Raw genomic sequence first — 15,950 nt, 5'->3', positions numbered from 1 at the left:
AGAGGAGACAGATGTGCTGCTGTTGATAATGTTGGTAGGGTCAGTGAACAGCTCTCAGATTATGGCACGAGTCAGAGAGGCCCATCTTTGTCCATCCCTCACATAGCTAACATATTTTTACTGTGCGTTTATTATGTGATACACACAATTCCAGGATCAGCCGTTCAAAGTAAATAAAACTAGTTTGGTCCACAACTCCGCAGGAGCATACCATTATAAGCAGCAAAAAGGAGGGAAGTGTAGATAATAAGAAATCATTGTCTGTGGGGAGAAGCCAGCAGAACACATGTGCATCTTTACTCTGAAGACTCCATTGTGGATTTTTTTTTGAAAAAAAAAAAAAAAAGTTGAGTGGGCAGGGAAGTGGATAGATTTTGTGGAGAGGTGAGAGAGGGAAAAAGCAATTAAAACATACTACATGAAAAATTTTAAGTTGCTTGTATGATATATCTCCATTTTTGTTTTAAACGAAGGCACTTAGTGCTATAAAAATTTCTTATTAGCACTGCTTTCATGTGCCCCATAAGTTCTCATGGTGCGCCTTCATTTTCATTGAATTCTATGAAAACTCTACTTTTTATTTCTTCCCTGACCCAGTTGTTGTTGAAGAGAGAGTTGTTCAGTTTCCAAGCACGTGTAGGCTTTCTGTTATTTCTGTTGTGGTTGAGGTCCAGCTTTAGTCCATGGTGGTCTGATAGGATACAAGGGATTATTTCAATCTTCTTGTATCTGTTGTATTTGTGACTGACTATATGGTCAATTTTGGAGAAGGTTCCATGAGGTGCTGAAAAGGTATATTCTTTTGTGTTTGGATGAAAAGTTCTGTAGATTTCTGTTAGGTCCATTTGATTCATCACTTATGTTAGTGTCATTATTTCTCTGTTTAGTTCCTGTTTCATTGACCAGTACTTTGGTCAGGGTGGGGTATTGAAGTCTCCCATTATTAATGTGTGGGAATCTATGTGTGGTTTAAGATTTATTAATGTTTCTTTTACAAATGTAGGTGCCCTTTTATGTATGGCATAGATGTTCAGAACTGAGATGTTTTCTTTTGGATTTTTCCTTTGAGGAGTATGAAGTGTCCTTCCTCATCTTGTTTGATTAATTTTGGTTGAATACCTATTTCATTAGATATTAGAATGGCTGCTCCTGCTTGCGTCTTGAGTCCATTTTCTTGGAAAACTGTCTTCCAGCACTTTACTTTCAGGTAATGTTTATATTTGTACTTGATTTTTTTTTTATCCAGCAGAATGATGAGTCCTTTTTCCTCATCTATTCTGTTAGTCTGTGTCTTTTTATTGCAGAGTTGAGTTGAGTCCATTGATGTTGAGAAATATTAATGACAGTGACTGTTAGTTCCTTTTATTTTGATGTTGGTTGTTGTATCAGATCTAAAGAAGCTACATAACAAGGAGGAGTCTAAAGAGGATGCTCAATTCTCATTCAGAATGGCAAACAAGAAAGACACCAGAAGCAGTGGAAGAAAGGGAACAGGACAGGAACCTACCATAGATGTTTTCTGAAAGATTTCTCCAAGCAAGTACCAAAGCAGATGCAGAGGCTCACAGCCAAAGTTTGGGCAGAGTCAGGAACTCTTATGGAAGAAGGGGCAGGGGGAGATAAAAGGACCCAGAGGGGACAGGAACTCCATAAGGAGACCAACTCATTCTGAGTGAAGTATCCCAGAAGGAGAAAGACAAACATGGTATATACTCGCTTATATAGACCTATAAGATAGGATAAACAATGAAATCTATACACCTAAAGAAGATAAACAAGAAAGCAGACATGGGCTAAGAGATGATCAATCCTCACTTAGAAAGACAAATGGGATGTGCATTGGACGTAGGACAGGAGCCTACGGCAGAGGGCCTCTGAAAGACTCTACCTAGCAGTGTATCAAAGCAGATACTAAGACTCATAAACAAACTTTCGGCAGAATGCAGGGAATCATATGAAAGAAGGGGAGTTAGTATGACATGGAAAGGATAGGAACTCCACAAGGACCAAATATATCTAGGCACATGGGTCTTTTCTGAGACTGACATTCCACCAAGGACCATGTATGGATATAACCTAGAACCTCTGCTCAGAGGTAGCCCGTGGTAGCTCAGTAACCAATTGGTTTCCCATAGTAAGGGGAACAGGGACTATTTTGGACAGGAACTCAATGGCAGGCTCTTTGACCTCCCCACCCTCCAAGGGAGGAGCAGTCCTGCTAGGCCACAAAGGAGGACTTTGCAGCCAGTCCTGAAGATACCTGATAAAACAGGGTTAGATGAAAAGGGAGGAGGTCCTCCCCAATCAGTGGACTTGGAAAGCAGGGAGGAGATGAGGGAGAGTGGGATTGGGAGGGAATGAGGGAGCTGGATACAGCTGGGATACAGAGTTAATAAAATGTAACTAATAAAATAAATAAGTAAATAAATAAGCAAATAAATAAATAAATAAAATGGATACTAGACCTATAATATGGGATAAGAACTCTTTACAGCTTTTTCATAGATGGGTTATTGAGATTTTCATACCACTGTAGTAAAGGGCCATCCTTGTATAAATTATGCTCTGAGACCTAGGGCTTTGGCTTGTGGGGCAAGAACTCTATTAGTGAGTTGCAGCTCCAGCCTTTAATCTGTATCATAAAGCCAAGGAAATATATTGTCAGCTGTACTTTAGTGGTAGTATAGCCAATAGCAACCAGTGTGCATAAAAATTACTTTATATAACGACATATACAAAGCCTTATAGCCTTATATGCAAAGCTTCCTGGTAGCTGAAATTTCTGTGGATGGCATGGACCATGACTGTGGTGTATAGGTTTCTTTGATAGAATTACTTATTTTAAAAGTAAAATATTTTAATTTGAATTGTAATAAACAGATTATAAGTAAAAAAAAAAAAAAAAAAAAAGATGGCTCAACAGTAAAGGACCTTGAAGCTGTCCTGGAGACTAGGTAATGTACAGAAAGGTAACTACACACACGCCAGGGCATGTGTACCTGTACATATTCACATCTATACACATGTAATAAGACAAATAAAATATAATTAAAACATGCAGTTACCTCTGAGCTATGTGTGGAAGATGTATGTGAGACATAAGTGAATTTTGCTCTTTGGCTTTGGGCCCCCCTTTCAGTGCTTCTTAACATCCACCATAGCTACATGAAAAATTAAATCCCCAGTAATCCAAAATGTGAAACATTTCTTGACTCAAGCTTTTTGGATTACAGATAGTCAACTTGTAAAACCATACAACGATCCTTTGTCCAGTGCTGCAAGGGCTCCAATCTTGGGTAACCTCGGAGGAGGAGTCCTAAAAGCTGGGAACTATCTTTTATTACAATGTACTCTTTCAGAAGGGTAAACAGGCTTGAGGAGGTGAGGATAATTAACATGTAATTAACATGTATTATACTCAAGCAGGTCCTAATTGAACACAGGACAAGGCTGAACCATTTTTCCTGGACTCTCCCACTCCCAGAGTGTAAGAAATCAGTCAGAAAGGATACAGATATTGAAATTCCAAGAAGGGGAACAAGTTGCTCACAAGTTCTCTCATTTATCAGACAAGTGCTCAAAGGACCACAGAGAGATTTTATAGTATAGAAATAACTTCAAATGAGACAAAACCAGAGACAGCAGTGTTTTCATTGCGTTTATACACAAGTAAAGAAGTGTTGTCAGTCATTGAAAATAGTCCAAAAGCTTGAAAGAATTGCCAGGTGGTAATGGCACATGCCTTTAATCCCAGCACTTGGGAGGCAGAGTCAGGCATTTGAGGCCATACAGAGGAGTTCCCATATAGCCAGGGGTTATACAGAGAAACCCTGTTTCAAAATACCAAGAACAAACAAGCAAACAAGCTTATAAGAATTATATCCCTGTTACAAATAAGGGCCTTGGTGCTCAGGAGATTAAAAGCAAAAGAAAAACAAAAACACTCTTTCGTTTTTCATATTCTTACATAGTAGAGAGACAGGATTTTGTCTCCAGTGAGTTTGACTCCAAACTCATGCTTCTTCCAACATGTTCAGAAAGATGGCTTAATGAACACATGATAATTCAAGGACTTTAGAAATAACAATTGAAAACAAGCCTGAGAGAATAAGTGTGCTACCTGACATGGTTTCTATTCTTCATTTTGTCAGATAAGGGCAAATGAAGGCATCTCAACCTTTCCTTATATCTCCTACAGCATTTAAAATCCACTCTCCCTTGTCATATTCATCAAGAAATGACAAAAATGGAGTTCAGCTCATTTTCCTGTTAAGTACACAGCTGGCTCAGATTGAGAGTATTTGTCAGTGGGTCATTGTGTTGAAGTTGAGAGGAAAGACTCTTTGAAAAAAACTTTTATTGTGGGACTCAGAAATTTCATTAATTTCTTGGATGGTGGAATCAGAGCATTATTAAATATCCCATTGACAGAGAGTTGGATGATGTGCCTAATGCCTTGGAAACGGGATTGAAATTGAAAATGACCTTCAAGATTTGAAGAAGTGGGAGGGCAGAGAAAGGGTGAGATTCAATAGCTAGAAAAATTGATGCTGGACAGGAACATCAATATGCACGACTGTTTCATTAAATCTGCCAAATGGGGGAGTACCAGGGCTACTGGCCCATGATCATATTGCTGCCTCTATGATTGTTATTAAAAGTCACATCCTGAGTTCTCCAGGAGATAACGGTAGAAATCAATGCACGAATAATTGATTTTCTTGCTTGTGTGAAAGACTGGGCGATTTAAACATCGGCCGAGATTTGCCTGTAATGGCAAAATGCAATTGAGTCATGTTTAACCAGGCCTTCCAGCTGTGATATTATGATATTTAAGTCAGTCTTCTCTCTCTCCTTCTCCCTCTCCCCCTCTCTCTCTTTCTTCCCCTTTCCCAACCTAAATCTTTAGACAAGCCCCTGAACGTCAGACATAGGCTCTTGCTTCCCATGAATGAAAGAGATTTACCTGCTTGGATACCCATATTCTGAATTCTGGATCCTCATTCACATATAAAATTATTGAGATGTATTGATGTAGCATGAAATGGGGTCATCTTTTTCAGCTCTGCCTCTTGAACTAGATGATGTATTGTGCTGTTTTATATTTGAGATAGTTCGTGCTTTTTATTTTTTGTTCTTTGGTATGGGGGGATTGCATTCCAGGTTTGAGAATTAATGGGCACTTCCAGCAGCCTGTCCATGTGTGTGTTTCAACACAGAGGCCTTTGGGAAATTGCTTGTGGAGATGTATTGTACTTAAAGGCCTCAAAATAGCTCAATGTGACAAGTTGAATGGAGACTTTAACCTCCTCAAAGTGTCAAAGTTTTCTGTAGGGCATGAACTGAAGTCCTTTGACAACTGTCTGGATGTCTGATGTCCAAAGTTACAACCCCTTAGGTTCAAAAGTACACAAAGCCCATGTTTGTGTTTTGGCAAAGCAGGAGCCCTGTGAACAGAGTGATCGGAAAATAGACCAATCTTTTTTTGTATATGAACGTAAACGGTATTGGTAAAGGCAGAGCTGAATGCACAGAACATCTGTATGATCAAGATAAATCCAGTGCCTTAATCTAGATCCCTTTCTAGTTATGGTTTCTCCCTTTCCTTTTTTATTTACTCTCTTCATCCACACAGATTATACATGTGCTAATTAGTTCCCAGCTACTGACAATAGCCAAGATAAGCAACTCATAAAGACTTATGGAGTATCTGGGCTTTCAAAAAGGTTGGCCTTTTTGCCTTTGAGCCTGTGGGAGGTGAGGCATCTGTATGGAATAATCTCTCTTTCTGTGGCTGGAACATGGAAAGGAAAGACATCAGGATCCCACAGTCCACTTTGAGAAAACCCTAAAACCTCTCCCTAGGACTTACCTCCCAAAGACTGTGCATTAGGTTCATGTTAAACACAGTCCATATTAAAGTTTCATCACCTCACAGTACATTAGGATAGTGACCGAGCCTTAATGCACAAACTTTTGAGACAAAAATAATGATTCAGGTTCTATCACCCCCCCCCGTGCTTCATTATTAGTATTTTAAAATCTTTGTGTGCATGTGTGAATATACACAATGTGTGTGTGTGTGTGTGTGTGTGTGTGTGTGTGTGTGAATGCAGGCATTTGTGTTCCAAGGTGCTCCTATGGAGATCAGTGGAAAACCTCTTCGTTAGTTCTTGCCCTCTATTGTGTTTGAGAAAGTTTCTCCTTGTCTGCCACTGTATCCACTAGGCTTGCTGGCCTGAGAATATCTAGCACTTTTCTGTCTCTTTCTCCCATCTCCTTACAGGAGTGTTTGGATTACAGACATGTCCTACTGCATCTGGTTTTACACAGGCTTTAGAGTCCTAACTCAGCTCCTTTTGCAATAGCCACATTTTTTCCCTAGCCAGACATTGTGTGTGTGCATGTGTGTGTGTTTGCGTGCACGTGCACAAGTACATCTGTGTATTTTGAATCATTAGAATGTAAGACTTGTCAGCTTGGCAAATACTTCAGAATCTCTTAACAACAAAGACTCTCTCCTATGTATGTAGTCCCAGTATACTGGTATTTGTATAAAATACATGGCATAATACGAGGAGTTTCACCAGTAACATAAACCTATCTTGCCTACACAGTCCATACTGAAGTTTCAGTATTGAGGGCTGGATAGATGGCTAAGTGATGAAGAGCAAGTGCTGCTGTTACAGAGGATTGGGGTTCAGTTTCCAGCACCCTCATGGCAGCCCACCACTGTCTATAATCCCAGCTTCAGTTCCAGGGGATCTGAAGCCTCTACTGATCTTTCTGGACCCCTATGTATGTGTTGCACAATACATATATTCAGGCACTCATGCATAAATAGTAAATAAGTAAATATTTTAATACAAAGTTCAGTATCATTCTTTGTACTCTTTCCCTCTGGTTCAAGATTTAATTAAGGATAACAGATTTTCTTTGTTATTTATATTCTTTAGTTTCATTAGTTCCATATTCTCTTAGTATCTTTTCTAACTGTGACTCTTTGGAGACACAAAACTAGATGCTGACTGAATGTATGTTGACTTAATTCTATCTGTTTCGTTATGAGTTAATTGTGTTTAATCAGGATTAAAGAGAGAACTCCACTCTTGGTCCACTGGCTGACCAACTTCCCTGTTCTGTCTGACTTGAGAATGCACAGCTTTCTTTGCCTTATAATGGAAACATTAATTGTGATACTGTGGTAGATGGTGTCTGAAAATGTCTTCATTGCAAATGTGCTTAGGCTTGGAAGTCTGGGATACACTTTCTTCAAAACTTACTTCTGATGCTTTACTAGTCAGAGATTTGCCAAATTACTCCATACTTCTTTTAGTTCTATTTCTGTAAAGAGGATAATTGTATACCGATGGAAGGCAGTCATTACAATTAGGCATCACAGCATAAAATCTATTCAGAAAAGACAGTTACTCTCATCTTGTTGTGAGAGTAGTGAGAGTTTGGAGATCATGCAGATCTGGGTTCAAATTCTGGTTGTATTATTAACAATTACTTTAAAGCAATTTACTTAGGATTTTTTAAATTTTAATTATTATTTTTATATTAATTACAGTTTATTCACTTTGTATCCGAGCTGTATTCCCTCCCAATGCCATCTTCCCTCCCTTTCTCATCTCCTCCCATGCCTCTCTCCAAGTCCACTGATAGGGGAGGTCTTCCCTTCCTTCCCTGTGACCCTAGCCTATCAGGTCTCATCAGGACAGCTGCATTGTCATCCTCTGTGGCCTGGTAAGGCTTCTTCCCCCAGGGTTAGGTGAGTTCATGTCAAAGACAGTCCCTGTTGCCCTCACTAGGGAAAACACTTGGCTACATGGGCTATATCTGTGCAAAGGTTCTAGGTTATCTCCATGCATGGTCCTTGGTTGGAGTATCAGTCTCAGAAAAGACCCCTGGGCCCAGATTTCTTGGTTCTGTTGCTCTCCTGGTGGAGCTCTTGTCCTTTCCAGGTCTTTCTATCTTAGGATTTCTAACATATTATTGTAGTTAGCAGCTATAATCTATATTATTTTGAAGAAACTTGAAAAGAATTAGATTTCCTCCTATGTTTTTACTGTGGGAAGATACACAAAAGATTTATCATTTTAACTAATTAAAAATCACATTATCTATCTATCTATCTATCTATCTATCTATCTATCTATCTATCTATCTATCTATCTATCGTATGTGTGTGTGTGTGTGTGTGTATGTGTGTGTGTGTGTGTATTGGTGCCAAAGCACATGCATGGACCGGAGGACAACTTGTGGGAGTTTGTTCTCTCCTTCCAGAAATTGAACTCAGGTCATCATGCTTGGTGTCTTTTATCCTCTGAGTTATGTTGCAGAAACTATTTGAATCGTTTTAAAGTATGACCTTCTATAGTAGCCTTTAATCACCACTATCCTTCTCCAGGACTCTAATGTGGAAAAATGAAACGCCATTCTCATTAAACAATTACTCCCATCACCCCCAACCTCTAGCCACCACCATCGACAGCCAGTCTCTGCAATCTTGCCTGCTTAGTGCTTCTTAACCTGAGATTGTGCAGTTTGTCATTTTTTCCTGAGGCTGTCATTTATTTCGCTTAGTTCCGTATTCTAAAGGCTCAGTCACATGTGAGGATTTTGTTCCTCTTTGAGGCCGAATATTTCAGTACATGTATGCCTGTACATGCAGGTGTGAATGCCTGTGTGTGTGTGCATGTGTATGTGTATGTGACCCATTTTGTTTATATCTTCACCTGAAGATGAACTGTTGGGTTTATTGCAGATTTTAAACATCAGCAATGCTTCCACAAACATTTATTTAGACTTTTTTGTTTGTTTTAGTTTGATATTTTTGGCTTTTTCTAGCAATTACACTATGATGTGAACAGACCCAAGGAATCAAATGGGAGGAAACTCTATTTTCAAAACAGTTATGGCCTTTGTGTAAATGTTAGCAAATAGTGCATTTTCCATGTGTTACTTGAGCACCAAAATGAACAAACAAACAAACCTTTGCAAATGCCATTATTTAGAAAGTTAATAAAATTCTGCCTTCTTTCTAGGTGGAGATGGGCTTGGTCAGCTCAATCCCTTTAGAAACTCATAGTTTTAATATCACAGTGTTCAGATAAACAACAGAAAATGTCGACTTTTCTTCAGAAGGGAAAGAAGTCATTCTAGTTCTTGCTGCTTCTGCCTGGGTTCTCATTACCAGCTGCGTAAGTGGCGAGTCTTTCTCATCGATGCAACATTACCCTATTGGGCCTCCCCTGCACCCCAGTGTGGTTCTTTCTGAAGTCCTTTCTGACACCCACAGTGGAGGGCAGGCCAGGGCAGGGAGGCTTAGGGCACCACACACCAGACCAAACTTAGATGTACATCAGGGAGGTTATGCATTATATGTTCAAATTCTCCATCCCAGAACCTTCTGGAAATTTTTACCCCTTCTTATGGCCTTCCCTAGGGTGACTGTTACTCTGGGTAAGAGGATAGGTGGTGTATGTAGCTGTTGGTGTGTGTGTGTGTGTGTGTGTGTGTGTGTGTGTGATCTCTGTTCTCCTGTGTCCACCTAATGACAAGATGGTTCAAAGAAGATAGCTCATCTTGAGAGCAAAGACCACAGTGTAAATGCATTGGGTTTCCCAAGGTGTCTGTTCATGTGCTGTTGCATTTGAACAGAGGCAGGAGCTGTACATAGACACTGATATAACTTATGGCACTGGAATTTCAACTTTGTTTGACTTTCATGTGCTGTCAACTAATATTTCTATTTCTAAATTAACAATGTAAAGAAAAAGATAGAATGGTTAGCACAAGACTGTAATCCCAAATACTTAAAAGGCTGAAGCAGGGAAATCCATGATTAAGGCTTGCTTGGGTTGTAGAGTGAGTTTAAAGACAATTCAGGGAACTGAATGCTTACTCAGTAAATTACCTGTCTCACAAGTGTAAGGACCTGAGTTAAAACCCCCAGCAGCTTTATAAAAGCCTGTGGTGGTACTTATTTTCTGCTGTTGTGGTAGTTCATGGCAAGCAGTTCCTTGGAGATCATTAGAGATTCTTGGCCAACCAATCCAGCCAATTGGTGACCTCCAAAATCAATGAGATATCCTGTCTCAAAAAGTTAGTAGAGAGCAATGGGGGAAGACACTCTATGCCTTGATTAGACCTTGCATGTATACCATGAAATGTGCTCACACCTGGACCAGTAGGTACATATACTGCACATATACACACAAGTAAAAATGTTAAAGTGTAACAACAATGCTGGGGGTATTCCTTTAGGAGCAGAGCGCTTTTCTAGCAAGCAGGAAGCCCATGGTTACCCACGACCCACTTTCCCGACGCTCACTCTAACAAATCGCTTCCTAGGTTGCACTAGAACAGGCATCGGAGGTAGACTGGCTTTGATTCGCAGCTCATAATTTAACCCAGTCAATAAGTGAAAACAAAATACTATGTGTTGTGTAAAATGTATAAAGTCTGCACCTTGATAAAGTGAGAAATCACTTGCTAATATTTTTTAATTTTTTTATTAATTACACTTTATTCATTTTGTGTCCCCCCTCCTCCCCTCCCGATTCCACCCTCCCTCCCCTTTCTGCATGCATGCCACTCCCCAAGTCCACCTATAGGGGAGGTTCTCCTCTCCTTTCTGATCTTAGTCTATCCGTTCTCATAAAAGTGGCTGCATTGTCCTCTACTGTGGCCTGGTAAGGCTGCTCCCCCCTCAGGGGGAGGTGATCAACGAGCAGGCTAATATTTTTATTTTGAGTTTTACATTAAGCTTCTGGACTTTTTTGAGTATTAAAACATGTTTTAGTTTTGGTAGAGGTTGCCACCAATTCCATGCACCTCGTTCTATCAAGAGGTTGGGTCTATTGTTTCCTCCTTTGAATTTGACCTGTCTTACTCACTTCTAATCAGGGACAGATGGCAGAAAGAATGCTGGACAACTTTCCAAGATAACCTGTGAGGCTCTCTGATATTATTCACAAGTCTGTGTTGCTTTGGTGACACTATGTGAAGAGAGGCCCAAGGTGTGACAAAAACCCTAGCTTCCTCTTCCTTAGATGTGGGTGAGCACAGCTGGCACTAGAATAAACAGTCAGTTGTCACATCGCCAACCTCCAGAATCATAAGACATCAAAAGATGATTATTTGAAACACTGCATTTGAAGGTGGTTTATTACACAACGACAGCTGTCCAGTACAAGGTGCCAGATAACTCCACAAAGGAACTGAAAATTATAATAAAGTCACACAAATGAGTAGAGTCTTCTTCCCCTTCAAGAAAAGTATAGGAAATGTGGAATAAGAATAAGAAGCTGTGGAGTGGGAGAGAAAGTCTATTTGGGGTATGAGAGGTAGGCAGATGTTCTCACTAAGATGGAAACAAGCTATAGAAATCCACTTTGTTGGAAGTGTTTGGAGATTATAAAGGATAGCTGTGTGGGTGACTAATCAGAAGAATATGGGAGAGTGGCATGCACAGCGTAAATTGGAGTTAACACTGATAATGTGTTTCAAGCTGTAGTAGGCACTTATAATTTGGATAGTCATATTTAACTGAAGTCCTTTTGTTTATTATTTATTATAATTTATTCACTTTGTATCCTGACTGTAGCCCCCTCCCTCATCTCCTCCCAGTCCCACCTTCCCTCCTACTTCTCCCCTTATTCCCCTCCCCAGTCCACTGATAGAGGAGGTTCTCCTAACCTACTATCTGACCTTAGCCTATCAGGTCTCATCAGGACTGTCTGGATTCTCTTGCTCTGTGGCCTGGCAAGCATACACTGCCCCCTCCCCCAGGAGGAGATAATCAAAGAGCCAGCCATTGAGTCCATGTCAGAAACAGCCCCTGCTCCCCTTACTAGTGAACCCATATGGAGACTGAGCTGCCTATGGCCTACATCTGAGCAGGGGATCTAGGTCCTCCTCTCCATGGATGGTCCTTGGTTGGAGTATCTGTCTCTGCAGGCTCCCCTGGGCCAGATTTTTGGCTCTGTTGGTCTCCTTGTGAAGCTCCTGTCCCCTCCATGTCTTTTTATCTTTCCCTTCTTCCATAAGATTCCCTGAAGTTCATTATCCAAATGGGTTCCATTGTGCTAGGAACAGGGACTGTCTCTGACATGAACTGATTGGCCTGCTCTTTTAATTATCTCCCCCTGAGGGGGAAGCAGCATTACCAGGCCACAGAAGAGGACAAGGCAGCCACTCCTGATGAGACCTAATTGACTAGGATCAGAAGGAAGGAAAAGAAGTCCTCCCCTATTAGTGGACTTGGAGAGGGGCATGCATGCAGAAGGTGGAGGAAGAGAGGGATTGGGACGGGATGGAACCACGGTGGGGATACAAAGTGAATAAAGTGTAATTAATAAAAAGTTAAAAAAAAAGATTCCCTGCACTCAACCCAAAGTTTGGCTATGAGTCTCAGAATCTGTTTCAATACCCTGCTGGGTAGATTCTTTAAAAGTCCCTCTGTGGTAGGTTCTTGCCCTGTTCCTTGTTTTCTTCAGCTTCCTGTTTGTCCATCTGAATGAGGATTAAGCATCTCCTCTAGGGTCCTCCTTGTTGTTTAGCTTCTTTAGGAGTATACATTTCAGGTATGCCTATCCTATATTATATGGCTAATATCCACTTTTAAGTGATATGTGTGACTTTCTGCTTTTGTGTTACCTCACTCAAGATGACCTTTTCTAGTACCCACCATTTGCCTATAAATTTCGTGATTTCCTTCCTTGTTTTTAATTGCTGAGTAATATTCCATTGTGTACCACAATTTCTGTATCCATTCCTCAGTTGAGGGACATTTAGGTTGTTTCCAGATTCTGGCTGTTATGAATAAAGCTGCTATGAACATGGTTGAGCAAATGTCCTTGTTGTATGGGTGAGCATCTTTTCGGTAGCTGGATTTTTCCGGAAGCACTATTCCTAATTGTCTGAGAAAGTGCCAGGTTGATTCTCAAAACTAAAGATCAAGTGGATCAAAGACCTCAACCTAAAACCAAACATACTAACTCTGTTAGAAGAAAAAGTGGGGAAGAGCCTTGAATTCATTGGCACAGGAGATAACTTCCTGAACAGAACACCAACAGCACAGGCTCTAAGATCAACAATCAATAAATGGAACCTCATGAAACTGAAAAGCTTCTGTAAAGCAAAGGATACTGTCATCAGAATTAAATGACAACCTATAGACTGGGAAAGGTTCTTCACCAACCCTATATCTGACAGAGAGCTAAAATCCAGAATATATAAAGAACTCAAGAAGTTAAACAACAACAAACCAAGTAATCCAATTAAAAAATGAGATACAGAGCTAAACAGAGAATTCTCAATAAAGAAATATCGAATGGCAGAGAAACACTTAAAGAAATGCTCAATGTTCTTAGTCACCAGAGAAACACAAATCAAAAAGATCCTGAGATTCTACATTACATCCATCAGAATGGCTAAGATCAAAAACTTAAGTGACAGCACCTGCTGGAGAGGACATGGAGAAAGGGGAACCATTGCTGGTGGGAGTGTAAACTTGTATAAGTAAAGTCTTTTTAAAATTATGAGTAATGCTGAGATGAGGCCATAGCCTCATGACACAGAAGCCTTACGATGCAGGCTGCCTTCAGAGTGCAGCAGTAGGAAATGAGGAGCCCCTGTTGCGTGCATCTGACAGAACACTGTTCTGTCAGATGATTAACTCCTCTGTAAATAAAGCATCTCCTGAAGAGAAATCCAGGTGTTCCCATCAGCTTACCAACTCAGCACAAGAGGTTGCTACCATCTTGTTCAACCGTGCTGCTGTAGATCTTTATGGTTTCTGTTTCTTTTTGTTTTGATGATTCGTTATTTAGAGTCACCCGAATAAATGCCCATGTTTATATGAACTCTTCACTTCAGGAAGTCATTTAAAACTCTAAATAGTACTTATAAATAATAAGACATTATTTATATCATCCATTCAGGTAATAATGAATATGACACACCTATTCTATACTGAATATATATATCTATCTTCTGGATTCCAGAGACAGAGTTATTCACACTGACAGGCCCTGACCCAGGTTACTTTACAGATTAATTGTTATACATTTAACAAATATTTATTAAACAACCAAATAATAGGATTTATTTAACTAACCAGAATTCCAAAACAGGTTACAGAGTATGAAAATTGTGTGGCATAGTAATTATAATCAGAGAGCTTTAAAAACCAAGACAGAAAAATGTGGCCAATTTCCCTCCACTGTGCTTCTTCTCTTGTTATTTTTACCTTTAATTCTTTACAAACACTGCTGTACAGTCTTCCTCATGGCATCTCTGAAATGTAGAGAATGAGCAGGTCTAATTCCATCTCTAAAGCCATTTCCCAAATCCCCTTCAGACTCTGCGGCAGCATAAATCTCTGATAATGTGTCCAGGTTAGCAGAGTTACTTAAAGGAACGGACACTGTGTGTGGCACATTTATTAACATCGTATATAACCGGACTGGAACTGTAAAGCAGCTTTCTATTTAGTAAAAAAAAAAAAAAAAAAAAAAAAAAAAGGCGGGGAGAAAGTGCGAAAGTGCTGCTGAGGTTTACGAGGCTGGCTCTGGACCCAGGAGGTGAGTTATGCACCCAAATAGCTCCTGTGTATCATAAACTGGAAGCTAATAAACCATATTTAAACTGCACACTGTCTCTCCATTAGAAGAAACGGATCTGTTATTTCCTGTCTTTGGAACGGCATAGTAATGACTCTACTGAAACCAGACAAAGCCCAAACCTTGAGAAGAATATTTTCAACAAAAGCGTTTCTCCTCACGTAGACATGAGATAGGTCAACCAAGGACAAGGAAATGCTCTTTAGGCCTGGCAAGAGCTGATGGGATGTCAGTACCGAGAGAGTTGTAGATCATGTCTTCACTGCCATTCCAAACAGTAAGAGGCCTAGGCCTGCCAGCTTTGTTAATTGAAGCTGCAGGCTTCAATGAGGCGGTTAAGCACTCAACAGAGTTCAGCCCTGTCTTGCAATTATCTGTTTACATAGCTGTTCCTTTCCCTTCTCTGTGAGAGTTTTCGTGGTGTTCATTGTGCCACAGCCCTCTTCCTGTGTCTTCCCTCCAAGACTCATGTTTTTACCAAACATTTCCAACCTACCTTAAATATGCTTGTTTTCCTCTTCTTCCCAAGCTCCTGTGGTGACAGCTACTACACCCCTCCCATGTACTGCAGAATCCAAGTACTGTTGTGGAATAGCTTATAGAAACATGAATTTCTAGGAATTGGCTCAAACTACACATGCATTTTGAGGAAAGCCATTTATTAAGAGGGGAACAAGGGCCATTGTGTCTGAAAGGTATGAGAAAGGAGGAATTTGGTGTTTATTTCTGAGACAACAAGTACCAGTAGTAAAGAGGTCCTGATTAAGTCACTTTAACGTACTATTGATAGATGGCCTTGGTGGAAGTATCCCAGAATCCATCTAAGTTAGGCTCTCAGTCTTGTTGACCTATTCCTGAGTTCTTGATCCCCAGGACAAATGTCTTAGGTAATCCCTTTCCCACACTGAGTCAGCGTGAGCCCTGCCAGGACATTCTGAAACACGCTTGTGTGCCACTCTTGCTGGGGACAAGCAAACAAGTGTCTACTCACCCCAGCGAGGGACTCAAATGGCAGACTTCGACCCTAAAGTTAGATCCTTGGTGAAGCAGTGAATTTTTATTTTGATTACTTACAGGAATATCAGAGAGGGGTTACTTACTGAGCAAAACATGACTCAAAGACAGTTTAGTCACCAACGTGCTATCCATTATGGTGACAGTTCATGAAAACTGAAGTCTGGAGCATACTGCCAAACTTGTAGACAGCTCGACAGTTTACAGAGTTTCTCTTTTAGGCAGCTTGCCTGGTCTGTGCCCCTTCCTTCCTTCTTTCCTTCCTTCCTTCCTTCCTTCCTTCCTTCCTTCCTTCCTTCCTTC

The sequence above is a fragment of the Psammomys obesus genome, unplaced genomic scaffold (assembly GCF_907164565.1).
Source record: "Psammomys obesus unplaced genomic scaffold, mPsaObe1.curated_primary_1811, whole genome shotgun sequence".
In the NCBI taxonomy this organism is placed as follows: domain Eukaryota; kingdom Metazoa; phylum Chordata; class Mammalia; order Rodentia; family Muridae; genus Psammomys; species Psammomys obesus.
Note: the sequence above shows the minus strand (reverse complement) of the source record.